We start from the raw sequence: 14,950 nt of genomic DNA, 5'->3' as shown, positions 1-14,950 counted from the left end.
GCGCAGATGGGCCCTGTGGGCGCTAGACAGCAGACCTTCTATGAATTGTTCTGTTAGCAGCTTGTCCGTTTCCTGCACGCTGCCAGGGTCAGTTTGTTGAATAGCCCTCAAGGCTTCCTGCAGATTTAGGGCATAGTCTCTGATGCTGTCCTGTGCCCGCTGCTTACATCCATAGAACCTCATTGTAATCTCAGCGGAGGTACGTGTGTCAAAGGTACCCCGCAGCTGGGCCAGAATACCCTTCACAGTCCTTTTCTCCTCAGGGGGCCATGATTTTACCTCCCTTTGGGCTGCGCCAGTTAACTGCCCTGTTAGTATGCCTACCTTATGTTCCTCTGTCAGGGGGTAGACTTGGAACAAACTGTACAGCCTTTCCTTAAAGTCAGTTAGGGCATGGGGCTCCCCTGAGTACTTAGGCAGCCAGGCAACTCCAGGGATGTAGGGCAGGGAAAAGGGCATCACCGCTGCTGCAGCTGCGTTGGTGGTAGTGGGCGCCTCTGTGTCTGACATCTTCCTCCCCCCTAGTTAAGCGTGGCCTACCTTCCGACGATCCTCTTCTGTAGGCCACGGCTCCGCTGCTGCTGCTCTGGACGAGGACCTTGCGTCGCGTCCTGATGACGTCAGCGTCACTCTCTCTCCCTTCCAGGACCTTGCGCAGCGTCAGTGCGTGGGGCGGAGCTTCGGGTCTCGCGCCGTTTGGATGTCCACGCCCCTCTTCTTCCCGCGCGGCGTCCTGAAGATGGCGTCCGATGGCGGGAAAGCGGCTGAAGATGGCGGGAGACGGCTGGAAATGGCGGGAAACGGCTCCGGATGGCGGGAAACCTCTTTTCAGGTAAGTGCAAAGTCTTTTCTAGGCACGCAATACCCGTTTGTGGCGGGTTGGTTGCAATCCTGCCGACTACGCCAAAGCTGACTCGCCCCCTGGGCCGTGGGGCACTCGGATCCGGGCAGTAGGGGAACGATGGGAGCAGTAGTGGCAACCCGGCTCCATGGCTCAGGGTGGTCAGGCCAGTGGTAGTCCGTTATGTGCTGATGTTTATGTTCGACTATGCCACCCGTGGATTTGCGGTCATTAGGAACTGCCGCTGCAAGGCAGACCGCTGGGGCTGATGATGTATGCAGCTGGGATGGTGTGACTCCCCACGGGAAGAGTGCGGCCCCAGGGCAGTGTAGTGGATGTTGGGAGTGATGGTAGTGACAGTCCCAGTGCTGATAGTGCTGGAGGAGCAAGGAGCATGCAGACAACAGGTAGCAGTCCAGGGTCTTTACTAGAACAGGTAAATTGACCCACAAACAGTCCAAGCTAGGAGGGGACCTGGATGTCTGAGAGCAATGGGTAAATTGGCCCTGGTCAGGGTGAGGGTGTAGGCCCACCGTGCTTTCTGTGCTCCTTCTGGCTATCTCCTCGTTATAGGGTAACAGCCCACGTTTCCGAGCTTTCCGTGTATTCTCGCCTGTATGGCCTGCGACGTGGGTTCCTTTCTGCTCCCAGCCTTGTACGGCTTTGCTGGTCCCTTCTGTTGTGGCAGGGCCTCAAGGCTTCTTAGGCCAAGGAATATACAGTCCCCTGTGGACTGGTTATCTGCTGGAGAATGTGGAATCCTCCCAGCCTCAGACACCAAAGTCTGGAAAATTAAGTCCGTTATCTGCCAAGACAAGCTCTCTTCGCCTCTTGTCTCTGGCTTGTGGCTCTCCTACTGCCACACTTCCTCTTAGGTGCAATACAACTGTCCCTCTCTGCTCTGGGACCTGAATCCTGAGACAGGTCGTCCAGCTCTCCCTAACCCTGCCCCCAGTACCAGCTTTTATAGGGGCAGCCTGCTCCCCCTACTGGCCTGAGACAGGAGGTACTGCATGCTAATGTTCCCCTGACTAGAGAACCTCCCCCTTGCTCTCAGACACAGCTTTATTACATTTTGTGGCATCCAGGCCAGGGTGACACATTAATTTATAGCTTTCATAGTCATAGTTCATCATAATAGGGAAAATACATATGGCCATAAAACTGATTTAATTCATAAGTTAATTAGAAATATAATGCAATTACTATAGATGCTTAGCAGAACTAATATTAATACTACTTGTATAATATGCAGATAGAGATTATTTACAAATAATATCTATCTATCTATCTGTCTTCATCTATCTCATATCTATGTAATCTTTCTTTCTTTCATATCTATATCTTCATACACCAAGTGAAATAAAACAGTAGCCCTAGGCATTATTGCTTTCACCTGATTCCATGTTCCGAATTTGGAAGAAAAAATGCTCTCTTTTGCCTGGGTGACATGAACAAGAAATGAACAGCTGACCTGAGTTTGAATTTAGAGTGTTCATTAATAGGATATTATGCCATATGCTCAGCACACTGTCTTTTTTTTAATGCAGCCGCCAATTGGAGAGAATTTCTAATTAGTAATGGTATAATGAGAGTATTCAAAGGCTAATGTGGTGGGTGGAGAAGAGAAACAGATCACTTGCCGTGTACTGGAAATATTTCCCTTCATTTTCTTGGTGGAATAATGACCTGCAGTAAAAAGCTGCGATCTCTGACAAATGAAGGACATTCGAGGAGGTTACATTAACTACTGCAGGAGCATTTATCACTTTTGCAAAAGACAAAAAACTGTAAAGAGCCTCAGTCCTAGTTTAACATGCAGATATGTAATGAATTATAACTGAAAAAGGAGAAAGGCTTTGAGAGAGCTGGTAAATAATATATATGAATTTCACAGATGCTTATAGTTTAATGTTAGCCCAATGACTGGGATATAAATTAGCAAACAGACGTATATTTACTGTTCATTCAAACAATTTACAAATAAATGTTCAGTAAAGACAGACCTAGAGGTAAATATGCAATTACATACCCAGGAAGTAGGTGAGGCAAAATGTTAGAATTTCAAAGACAGAAGAGCTGTATATAGGTGGTTGTCTTTGCTGAATTTACCAATGTGCATAGGTTTATTTTCACAGACACAGGAAAAAGTCAGATTACATTAGATTAAATTGAGTGAGACTTTAATTTTTTTGAAAGGTAAATCAGGTGAGGAAAATTAGGCTGCAAATTATAGAACTATAAAATTCCAAAATAATAATACAACACTATGTCATTCTACACTGCATAAATACCAGTGCTCAGAAAACAATAATTGTATAATAGAATTCCAATCCAAGCATCATAACTCTGCTGTGAATCATTGTGAGTACGGTATAGGCCACAGCCGGTAAAGGTCCTGACACACTAAGGGCTAATGCCTATGGCATGACAAAGCATCCAGGGGATGTGCTTCGCGCTCATAACCATATTATTGACTGGTAAAGGGGGGATAATGTTAAGTTGTCCTCAAATTGCTAATCCCTTTGTATTATCAAGACAAGTAGTAGGTTCCACCTCCCAGGTCTCATGGTATGTGGCAAAGTTCCCACAGGTGTTCTCCGAAGAGGCCTCCCAGAAATAAACCCCACATAGAACTTATGACTGTTCCATCCAGCTCATTGAGGGGGCAAAGATACCTAAGGGCAGAATTTTTAACCTGTCTGAACCCGAGAGGCAAGCCATGAGGGAATACATTCAGGAAAATTTGAAAAATGGGTTTATCCGCCCTTCTAAATCCCTGGTTGGAGTAGTGTTCTTTTTTGTGGCCAAAAAGGATGGTCGCTTGAGACCGTGTATTGACTATCGTGAGCTCAGTCGCATAACTGTATGTAATATGTACCCTCTTCCACTCATCCCTGACCTCCTTAACGAACTGGTGGTGGCAAGTTTGTTTACTAAGCTAGATCTCTGGGGGACTTATAATCTTGTTTGCATCAAGGAGGGAGTTGAGTGGAAAATGGCTTTCAATACCCCCGAGGGTCATTATGAGTATTGTTTCATGCCTTTTGGGCTCTGTAATACTCCAGCTGTGTTTCAAGCACTTGTAAATTATATTTTCTGTGATTTTTGGAATATTTGTGTTATTGTTTACATTGACGATATCCTCATCTTCTCCAGGGACCTGGCTGCACATAAGGAACATGTGTGCACCATCCTGAAAAAATTGGAGGATCATTTTCTTTATGTCAAAAAAGAGAAATGTGTTTTAGAAGTTCAGGAGTTGGGGTTCCTGGGACTCATTCTGTCCCCTATGGGGTTTTGGATGGACCCCGAGAAAGTGAGTGGCCACAACTGGTTTCCCTCAAGGGATTGCAGAGTTTCTTCGGTTTTTCCAATTATTACAATTATTACTGGAGGCTTGTTAAGGGTTTTTCCAAGGTGGCGAAACCTCTCACCTATCTTACCCATAAGGGGGCAGACGTATCTAATTTGGGACTGGAGACCATTATGGCCTTTAATACACTTAAGAAGGCATTTTCCTCTGCTCCAGTTTTGGTCCAGCCTGATGTCAATAAGCCTTTTGTGGTGGAAGTCGATACCTCTGAGGTAGAGGTGGGAGCAGTGCTCTCCCAGGGTTCCACCACTGTAACGCATTTGAAGCATTGTGTGTTTTTTTCTCAGAAATTCTCTCCTCCAGAGCTCAAATATGACATCAGCAATCATGAACTTCTTGCCATAAAGTTAGCTCTGGAGGAGTGGAGACATCTCCTTGGGGAAGCTAAGCACCAATTCACTGTGCTTAATGACCATAAGAATCATTTTTTTTAGAGAATGCTCAGAGGCTAAACTAGAGACCAGCTTGATGGGCCTTGTTTTTCGATCTCTTACCTCTCTGGGACCAAGAATGTTCAAGCAGATGCCCTCTCTCAGAGTTTTTGTACTAGTGAGTCTGAAATTACGGAAACTGATTTCATTCTTCCAAAGGGCATTGTAGTCTCTTCTGTCAATTTAGCTTGGGAGGTGGTTTAGGTTCAGGGGATGGCTCCGTCCAGCACAGCTCATGATAAATTATTTGTTCAAATACAGTTACGATTGGGCTTACTCAGAGAGTTTCATGACTCGGTCATAACTGGCCACCCAGGCATTAAGGGGACCTGTCATCTGTTGAGTAGAAAGTATTGGTGGCCGTACTTGGGTAAAGATGTTGAAGCTTATGTTAAGGAATGCGAGATCTGTGCCAGGAACAAGCTGCCTTGCGTTGCCCTGGCAGTTAAACTTCTCCCTTAACCCATTCCTGTATGTCCTTGGTCTCACACATCCATGGACTTCATTGCTGATCTCCCTGATACCAAGGGTATGACTACAGTATGGGTTATTGTGAACCGATTTTCTAAACAATGCCATTTTGCTCCTTTGGCTCAGTTGCCCAGTGTGCAGGAGTTGGTGGATTTGTTCCTTGTTCAGGTGGTAAGATTACATGGGGTTCCCATGAATATTGTCTCCGATCGAGGGTCCCAGTTTATCTCCAGATTCTGGAGGGCTTTCTGTAAACGCCTTGGGCTGGAACTCGCATTTTCATCTGCATACCATCCTCAAACTTATGGGTAAATGGAGTGAACCAACCAGTGTCTTGAGTCCTATCTAAGATGTTTTTGCTACTGAAGAATTTGAGATAGAAAGTATAGTGGACTCTCGTAGAGTTCGGAACTCCATTTAGTATTTGATTCATTGGAAGGAGGAGAGGAGAGGTCCTGGGTCTCGAGAGGTAATATACATGCTAATTGTCTCATCACTTAGTTCCATAAGGGGTTTCCAGACAAGGTGGGTGATGAGAGCCAGGAGGTCTCTCCCAGGGAGAGGGGTACTGTTATGAATTGGCGTTCTGTGCTCCCATCTGGAATTGGAGGAGGTTCAGTGCTACACAACTCCGGTCACAAGCGTCACCATTGTCCTGACCCTGGAGGCGTAGCTACTAAGCGTGCAGGGAAACGGTCCCAATCTTGTAGAGCGTCACGTTCTGGTCTCTCATTGATTTCTCTGCTGCGATCCAGCGCTTCAGAGACACTGCAGGTAGCGCTTCAGAGACACTGCAGGTAGCGCTTCAGAGACACTGCAATGCCATCCTAGCGTGGGAGAATTCTCCTGCTCAAGCGCTGAGCACAAGAGAATTCTCCCATGCTGTCAGTGATGTGCATGAGGTGAGCTGAGTTCATTGGACATGAACTCGGCTCATTTGGATGCTGTCACAGCCAGACACTGAGGAGCTTCACTGAGGAGCTTCTCAGTGTCTGCGGCATGGCAAGCAGGATGGCAGCGTTCTGCTGTGCTCCAGCCTGTCATGTCAATGTAGCAGAGCTGAAGCTGTCCTGGGAACCATGGAAAGGTAAGGATTAGTGTTTAGCAAGCATGCTCGACACTGCTCGTTACTCGATCGAGCATCACGCTACTCGGGATGTTCGGCGAGCACAGAGCATTTCCAGGTTACTTGGGCGGAAGCTTGGGTCATAGGTCATAGTTAGTAAAGCCGAATAAAGACTTGCGTCCATCAAGTTCGACCTGTTAGTTCTGTAATTGCTAAAGTTGATCCAGAGGAGGGCAAAAACCCCAAATGATTTAGCCAATCTTCACCTGAGGAAAAATTCCCTCCCGACTCTGAAACCAGCAGTCAGAATAAATCCCTGTATCAACCTACTATTTTATTCTATTTTTAAGTATATGCAGAAATCTGCCTGGTATCTAGAAAAGCATCCAGTCCCCGCTTGAACTGGTTTAGTGAATCCGACATTACCGTCTCCTCACTCAGTGAATTCCATATTCTCACTGCTCTTACCGTAAAGAACCCCTTCCTATGCTGGTGCTGAAACCTTTTCTCTTCCAGTCTTAGTGAATGCCCTCTTGTTACCGTAATATCCCTCCTTTTGAACAAATCCCGGGCAAGGTCTCTATACTGTCCCCTAACATATTTGTACACATTTATTATGTCCCCCCTCAACCTTCTCTTTTCCAGGCTGAATAGTCCTAGTTTTGCCAACCTCTCTGGGTATTGCAGTCCCTCCATTCCCCTTATTAATTTTGTTGCCCTCCTTTGTACCTTTTCAAGCTCATTTATATCCTTTCTATATATTGGAGCCCATAACTGAGCACAGTATTCCAAGTGTGGTCTGACCAGTGCTTTGTACAGTGGAAGAACAATGTTCTCATCCTTTGCAGCTATACCTCTTCTGATACATCCCATTACCCTGTTTGCCCTTACAGCAGCGGCCTGACTTTGGGCACTCCAATTTAGTTTGCTATCAATCAAGATGCCCAAGTCCTTCTCCATCTCTGAATTCCCCAATGATTTCCCATTCAGTGAGTACTGGTGACTTCCATTTTTCCTTCCCATGTGTATGACCTTACATTTCTCCTCGTTAAACCTCATTTGCCATTTAATGCTCCATCTACCCAGCTTATCCAAATCCCTCTGTAGGTCTTCACTATCCTCTTTTGTATTAATTGTTTTACATAACTTTGTGTCATCTGCAAATATTGATATTTTACTATTTATCCCATTGACTATGTCGTTAATAAAGATATTAAATAACATTGGGCCTAGTACAGACCCCTGTGGTACCCCACTAGTGACGCTTACCCAATCTGAGTATATTCCATTTATAACCACCCTCTGCCTTCTATCCTTTAGCCAGTTAGCTACCCACTTGCAGACATTTTCCCCCAGCCCCATCATTCTCATTTTGTATACCAACCTATTATGTGGCACGCTATCGAACGCTTTTGAGAAGTCGAGATACACGACATCCACTGGTTCCCCCTGATCTACTCGAGAGCTAACCTCCTCGTAGAAGTCAATCAGGTTTGTTTGGCAGGAGCGATTCCTCATGAATCCATGTTGGTTCGGGGTTAATAGATTATTAGCATCAAGATGCTCCATGATTGCCTCATTAATAAAGCCTTCAAAAATTTTGCCCACAACGGACGTCAGACTCACCGGCCGATAATTTCCGTTGTTACTTTTTGCTCCCTTTTTGAATATTGGCACTACATTCGCCTGTCGCCAATCAAGTGGTACAGACCCAGTCTCAACAGAGTCCTTAAATATAAGATATAACGGTCTGTCTATCACATTACTTAGTTCCCTTAGTACCCGTGGGTGTATGCCATCAGGTCCTGGTGATTTGTTTATTTTAATGTTACTGAGGCGTTTCTGTACCCCAGCTTGGGTTAGATTTGTCATACTTAGTGGAGGATTAAGCTTGTCACTTCTCATTTCGCCTGTTCGTTCTTTTTCCTTTGTGAAAGTTGACGAAAAAAATTTATTTAATAGATTAGTTTTATCCTCATCTTTCTCTATGATTTTGCCTTCATCACTTTATATCGGTCCAATATTATTCGATTTAATCCTTTTACTATTTATATACGTAAAGAACAGTTTGGGATTTGATCTACTTTCCCTAGCAATACGTCTCTCTGTTTCCTCCTTTGCTATTTTTATTTGTTTTTTGCAGGTTCTCGTTTTTTCCTTGTAACACATTAGTGCCTCCTTGCTGTTTTCCTGTTTTAATCTCTTGAATGCCTCTTTTTTGCTATTTAACGCCCCTTTTACGTTCTTATTCAACCATATTGGTTTCCTCTTGTTTCTGGCCCTTTTATTCCCATATGGTATATACCTCTCGCACTGAGTATTCAGAATTCTTTTGAAGGTTTCCCATTTACTATTCGTATTCCTTTGATTAAGAACTTTGTCCCAGTCTATAAGTTGAAGGTTTTCTTTCAGCTGATCAAACTTCGCCCTCCTAAAGTTTAATGTTTTAGTTGTTCCCTTATTGATAACCCTACTGAAGGGCATTTTGAAATTGATAATATTATGATCGCTATTACCTAGGTGCCCCCCTATCTGTACCTCAGTTATTCTATCAGGCCTATTAGTCAATATTAAGTCCAACACTGCCTTCCCTCTCGTTGGTTCCTGCACTAGTTGGGAGAGATAATTATCCTTGATATTTGTCAAGAACCTTTTTCCTTTCTGCGATCTACAGGTTTCTGTTTCCCAGTCAATATCCGGGTAGTTGAAGTCCCCCATTACAATCACCTCATTATGTTTTGCTACTTTGTCTATTTGTCCTAATAGCAGTTTCTCATTCTCCTCTGTTATATTGGGTGGCTTATAGCAGACCCCCAGTAATATTTTATTATTATTTTTTGCCCCCTCTATCTCTACCCACATGGACTCGACCCCCTCTTCTCCCTCTCCTATATCTTCCCTTAGTCTGGGCTTTAGACGTGACTTTACATATAAGCAGACTCCTCCACCCTTCCCCTGTTTCCAGTCCCTTCTAAATAAACTATAATCTGTTAAATTTACCGCCCAGTCGTAGCTATCGTCTAGCCAAGTCTCTGTTATACCTACGATGTCATACCTCTCCTCCGATATAAGCGCCCGCAGCTCATCCGCCTTATTGGTCAGGCTTCTTGCGTTGGTCAGCATGCAAGATAAAACTTTGGGGTTATTTAGCATCCTATTCTTCTCTAACGATCTAACTGTACTATCCCCACCCCCCTCTCCACCCTCATTATATTCACTTCTCCCCTTCCCCCTTGCTTGCCTCACATCCCACCTATTTCCTTGGTCACCCCCCATCTCTAGTTTAAAAACTCCTCCAACCTATTAGCCATCTTCTTCCCCAGCACCGCTGCACCCTCCCCATTGAGGTGCAGCCCGTCCCTACGGTAGAGCCTGTAGCCGACAGCGAAGTCGGCCCAGTTCTCCATGAACCCAAACCCTTCTGCCTTGCACCAACTCTTTAGCCACTTATTCACCTCCCTAACCTCCCGTTGGCGCTCCTGTGTGGCTCGCGGGATTGGTAGTATTTCTGAGAAAACTACCTTGGAGGTCCTTGCCCTAAGCTTCCTACCTAGATCCCTGAAATCATTTTTAAGGACCCTCCATCTACCACTCACTTTGTCATTGGTGCCAATGTGGACCATGACCGCTGGGTCTTCGCCAGCCCCACCCAGTAACCTGTCAACCCGATCCGCGATGTGCCGGACTCGAGCACCAGGGAGGCAGCACACCGTTCGGCGATCCCGGTCTTTGTGACAGATTGCCCTGTCTGTCCCCCTAATAATAGAGTCACCCACTACCAGGACCTGTCTAGCCTGCCCTACACTTCCCCCCTCCCCCTCATTACTGGAGCATACACTCCCCCGGTTGTCAGAGGATCTGTCGTGCTCCAATAATGCCGGTTCTGAACCAGCCTTCCTATACTTCTTCCCTCTATCCCTTCTAACTGTTACCCAGCTCCCTGCCTGTTCAGCCTGCGTTTCCCCACTAAGCTCCACCCCCAGTGTTGACCCATTGAGTGTCTGCTCGGTGAGCAGCAAACTCCGTTCCATGTTGTCGATGCTCCTCAGTACCGCTATCTGACCACTTAGATCCAGGATTTGGGCTTCCAAGTGCACGATATGCTCACATCTCTCGCAGCAGTATGGATCCCTGAGCGGTAGCTCAGGGAATGCATACATTGCGCAAGATGTACACTGCACGGCTCCGGCCAGGTCTCCGCCCTGCACATTTGGCGCTCTTTACAGAGCCAATGAACATGCAGGGATTGCCAGCCAGTCACTGTAATGCCACAGCCATGTTGTTTGTGGGCATTACAGTGATTGGTTGGCCGCACAGCGTCACCTCGAGTATTTAAAACCGGGCGCCGCCATCTTGGACACAGTCGCTCTGGATCAGCCAGTGTAGGGTCAGTGCTGCTGAGTTAGGGAGAGAGATATAGTGCGAAAGAGGTAGTGTAGGGTCTCTAAAGCCTGCCAAATCAAACAAACAGTCCTTCTCAGGACTAATATCCATCCTAGATATCAGGCAGGCAGGCAGGCTGTATAGGAGACGCAGTGGTTATACCAGCAAACGCTGCATTACAGTCCTGTGTGCTCCTGTTGGTAATATTGCTAAACTTACCCCCCAGTCTCAGGGGCCAGGAAAAATCCTTTTTTTTTAATCTAAATCCTGTATTTTTTTTTCCTCAGTCAGACTGTACAAATACGGATCTTATTAACCTTTTGGTATTCCCCCCCCCAAAAAAAAAATTGAGTGTGTCTGAGACTGTTCAGACACCAATATATCTGTTTAAAAGAGTCTGGTGTAGGCCAGATAATTAGAACTGTGGTTTTGCAGTTCCACGGTTCAAATCTCTGTATTATCCTGCTTTTGGCATTTTTTCCGTAAAAAAAAAAACTGTAATAGTGTCTCCCTGACTGTTCAGACACCAATATATCTGTTTAAAAGAGTCTAGTGTAGGCCAGGTAAGTAGAACTGTGGTTTTGCAGTTCCACGGTTCAAACCTCTGTATTATCCTGCTTTTGGCATTTTTTCCGTAAAAAAAAACTGTAATAGTGTCTCCCTGACTGTTCAGACACCAATATATCTGTTTGAAAGAGTCTGGTGTAGGCCAGATAACTAGAACTGTGGTTTTGCAGTTCCACGGTTCAAATCACTGTATTATCTTGCTTTTGGCATTTTTTCCGTAAAAAAAAAGTAATAGTGTTACCCTGACTGTTCAGACACAAATATATCTGTTTAAAAGAGTCTGGTGTAGGTCAGATAACTAGAACTGTGGTTTTGCAGTTCCACGGGTCAAATTTCTATAATATCCTGCTTTTGGCATTTATTCCGTAAAAAAAAACAGTAATAGTGTCTCCCTGACTGTTCAGACACAAATATATCTGTTTAAAAGAGTCTGGTGTATGCCACATAACTATAACTGTGGTTTTGCAGTTCCACGGTTCAAATCTCTGTATTATCCACCTTTTTGCCTTTTTTACATAAAAAAGTAAAAAATTGATTGTCTTGCTCAGTGTTCAGACACAAATATATCTGATTAAAAGATTCTGGTGTAGGCCAAAGAAATAGAACTGTGGTTTTCCTCTTCCACGGTTCTAATCTCCTTTTTATTACTCTTTTTCCATTGATAGTGCGAGTGTAAGCTATTTTAGTTCATTTACAATGGGTAAGGTGCGTGGCAAGGGACGTGGAACTGGATGTTCTGGTGATGGTGTGTGTAGAGGATGGGGCCATGGCCAAGGTGAAAATGTGCCACAACCAACAGCCACATCTTCTCGCTCCCACTTCTTGACCAAATTATTTGGGAAGCACACTACAACACCAGTATTGCGAACTGATCAGTGTGAACAGGTTATTAATTGGATAGCAGATAATACTTCCAGTTACCTGGGCACCACCACCTCCAGTCTGTCTTCCACACGGTCAAGTTTTAGTAGCCATGAGTCTCAAACCACATACTCCTCCTCATCCTGATGCTCCTTCCTTCCACCATGCCGAGTGTCGTCAGACAGCAACTGATCCCACACTTGGACACTCTGAAGAGCTGTTCACTGGTCCATTTCCATATTTGTGCCCCTCGCCTGCTCCAGTTGAAGTGGTGGAAGAGGAGATCCCATGTAGTGATGCCCAAATATTTGAACAGCCACGGCCACAGGAAGTCGACGCTGGCAATTTGTCACAAGAGGTGGACGATGACGAGACACAATTGCCAGGAAATGAGGAGGAGGATCGTGGTGTGCAAGTGGAAGAGGAGGAGGTGGTGGATGATCTAGTAACTGACCCAACGTGGCAGGAGGACACGGAGAGCGAGGCCAGCAGCACACAGGGGGAGGGAGCCAGAGTACCACAACAGGCAGGAAGAAGCAGTGTGGTGGCCACACACAGAAGGCGGGCAACAGTTCCCAGTAACACAAACACGAGGGACGTTGCCAGTACAATCGGTAGGTCTTCCAGGGTCTAGAATTTTTTTAAAGACTCTGCTGATAATCCCAAAAAGGCCATTTGTACCACCTGCCATGCCAGCATCAGCAGGGGTGACAAAACTACCAGCCTGACAACCGCCAGCATGATCAGGCACATGGCAGCAAAGCACTCGACTTTGTGGGGCGAACCCCAGGGTCCACGACCAGTGTCAGCGGGTGTCACCATTGCTTCTTCCGCTGTTGTGCGTGTGATAGAACCCCCTGTTGTGCGTGCAAGGCAATCCCCTGTCCATACTGCATGCAAAGATGCCCCCTCCTCTCAGTCTTCACTTGTTATGGCAGTATCTCAAGAAACAGCATCAACGTCCTCGTCCACGTCCCACCGCAGCGTTCAATTGTCCATATCCCAGACCTTTGAACGAAATCTCAAATTCGCAGCCAACGCCCCACAGGCCACAGTCCTAAATACGCACATTTCACGACTGCTTGAGTTGGAAATGCTGCCTTTTAGGCTGGTGGAGACGGAATCCTTCCGCAACCTTATGGCGGTGGCTGTCCCTCGGTACTCGGTCCCCAGCCGACACTATTTTGCCCGGTGTGCCATCCCCACACTACACAAGCACGTGTCCCAAAACATCTGCCGTGCCCTCAACAACACAGTTACTGGGAGAGTCCACCTGACAACGGACACGTGGACAAGTGCTTGTGGCCAGGGACGGTACATCTCCCTGACGGCACACTGGGTAAACATAGTGGAAGCCGGGAACCAGTTGGACCTTGGGACGGAACACATCCTTCCCACACCGAGGATTGCGGGCCGTATATCAGTCAGAGTTGCCCCCACAGTGTACAGCTCCTGCGCATCATCCTCCTTCTCCTCCTCATATTCAGCCTCCATCTCAGATATCACCACATCAGTTACAAGCTTTAAGCATTGCAGTACTGTGCTGAAACTCATAAGCTTAGGTGATAAACCTCACACTGCTTGTGAGTTGTGGACAGCTGTGAAAGAGCAGGCAGATCTGTGGCTGAGACCGCTAAACCTACATCCAGGCATGGTCGTGTATGACAATGGCCGTTACCTTGTGGCGGCTCTGAGGAGAAGCGGGATCACACACGTACCATGCCTGGCTCATGTGCTTTTCCTCATGTTTCAGTGGTTTCTTAAATCGTACCCCGAGTTGCCAGATCTGCTCGTCAAAGTACGCCGCCTGTCAGCTCATTTTCGCAAGTCAGCTACAGCTTCCGCCGCCCTTGCTGTGTTGCAGTAGCGTTTGCAGCTTCCGTCACACCGACTGGTGTGTGATGTCCCCACACATTGGAACTCTACCCTCTACATGTTGCAAAGGAGTTGTGAGCAGAAGAGAGCAGTTGTGGAGTACCAGCTGCAACAAGGCCGTCGATATTCAGGTCAGACTCCACACATAAGACCTCAGGAGTGGACCTGGATGTCTGACATATGTACCATCCTGACAAACTTTGAGGAGTCCACCAAGATGGTGAGTGGTGATGACGCCATCATTAGCGTCAGCATCCCACTTGTCTGTCTTTTGCAACGCTCTCTGCCGAGAATTAAAGAGAAGGCATTGCAGCCAGAGTATGATGAGATGGATGAAGAAGCAGTAGCGGGCGATTACACACAGCCCAGCCTCATCTCATCCCAACATGCATTGAGGGACAATGAGGGAGAGGAGGAGGAGGAGGAGGAAGAAAAACAGGAGCTGGTATCATGCGCTGCAGACTGTAGTACCTGTACAACTGTAATACCGTCGGTTCAGCGTGAGTGGCCTGAGGATAGGGGGGAGGAGGAGGAGGAGGAGGAAAGCATGGTCAGTTGTCATCTTGGTGAGGACATGGAAGTCTTGCCCGTTACCAGTCTGGAACGCATGGCTGACTTTATTTTACTCTGCCTTAACTGTGACCCTCGCGTTGTCAAAATGTTGGGTGACAGTCATTACTGATTGGTGACACTTTTAGACCCCGCTACAATGAGAAGTTTCACTCTTATTCCTGAGTTGGAGAGGTCTACAAAAATGGGGCAGTACCAGACGGCCCTTGCTGCAGAACTGTTAAAAAAATTCCCATCTGAACACACTAGCGGCAGAGGTCACAGTTCGTTGCCCAACCAAGGAGTACAGGCGAGAGAGACACAACTCCAATCCAGCAGAGTCAACATTCTGGGACAGTTTTCTGAGACCCGCCCAGCTTACAGGCCCTGAGGCGCGGGGTACTCTCACAAGGAGTGGAAAGTTTCAAAAGATGGTGAGGGAGTACATTGCGGACCGTACCAGCATCCTCCGTGATTCCTCTGTGCCTTTTAATTATTGAGTATCCAAGCTGGACACTTGTAATGAACTC

Source organism: Phyllobates terribilis, unplaced genomic scaffold, assembly GCF_046119375.1.
Source record: "Phyllobates terribilis strain yellow unplaced genomic scaffold, ASM4611937v1 Scaffold_2__4_contigs__length_985480577, whole genome shotgun sequence".
NCBI classification, from domain to species: domain Eukaryota; kingdom Metazoa; phylum Chordata; class Amphibia; order Anura; family Dendrobatidae; genus Phyllobates; species Phyllobates terribilis.
This window is presented reverse-complemented; position numbering follows the sequence as displayed.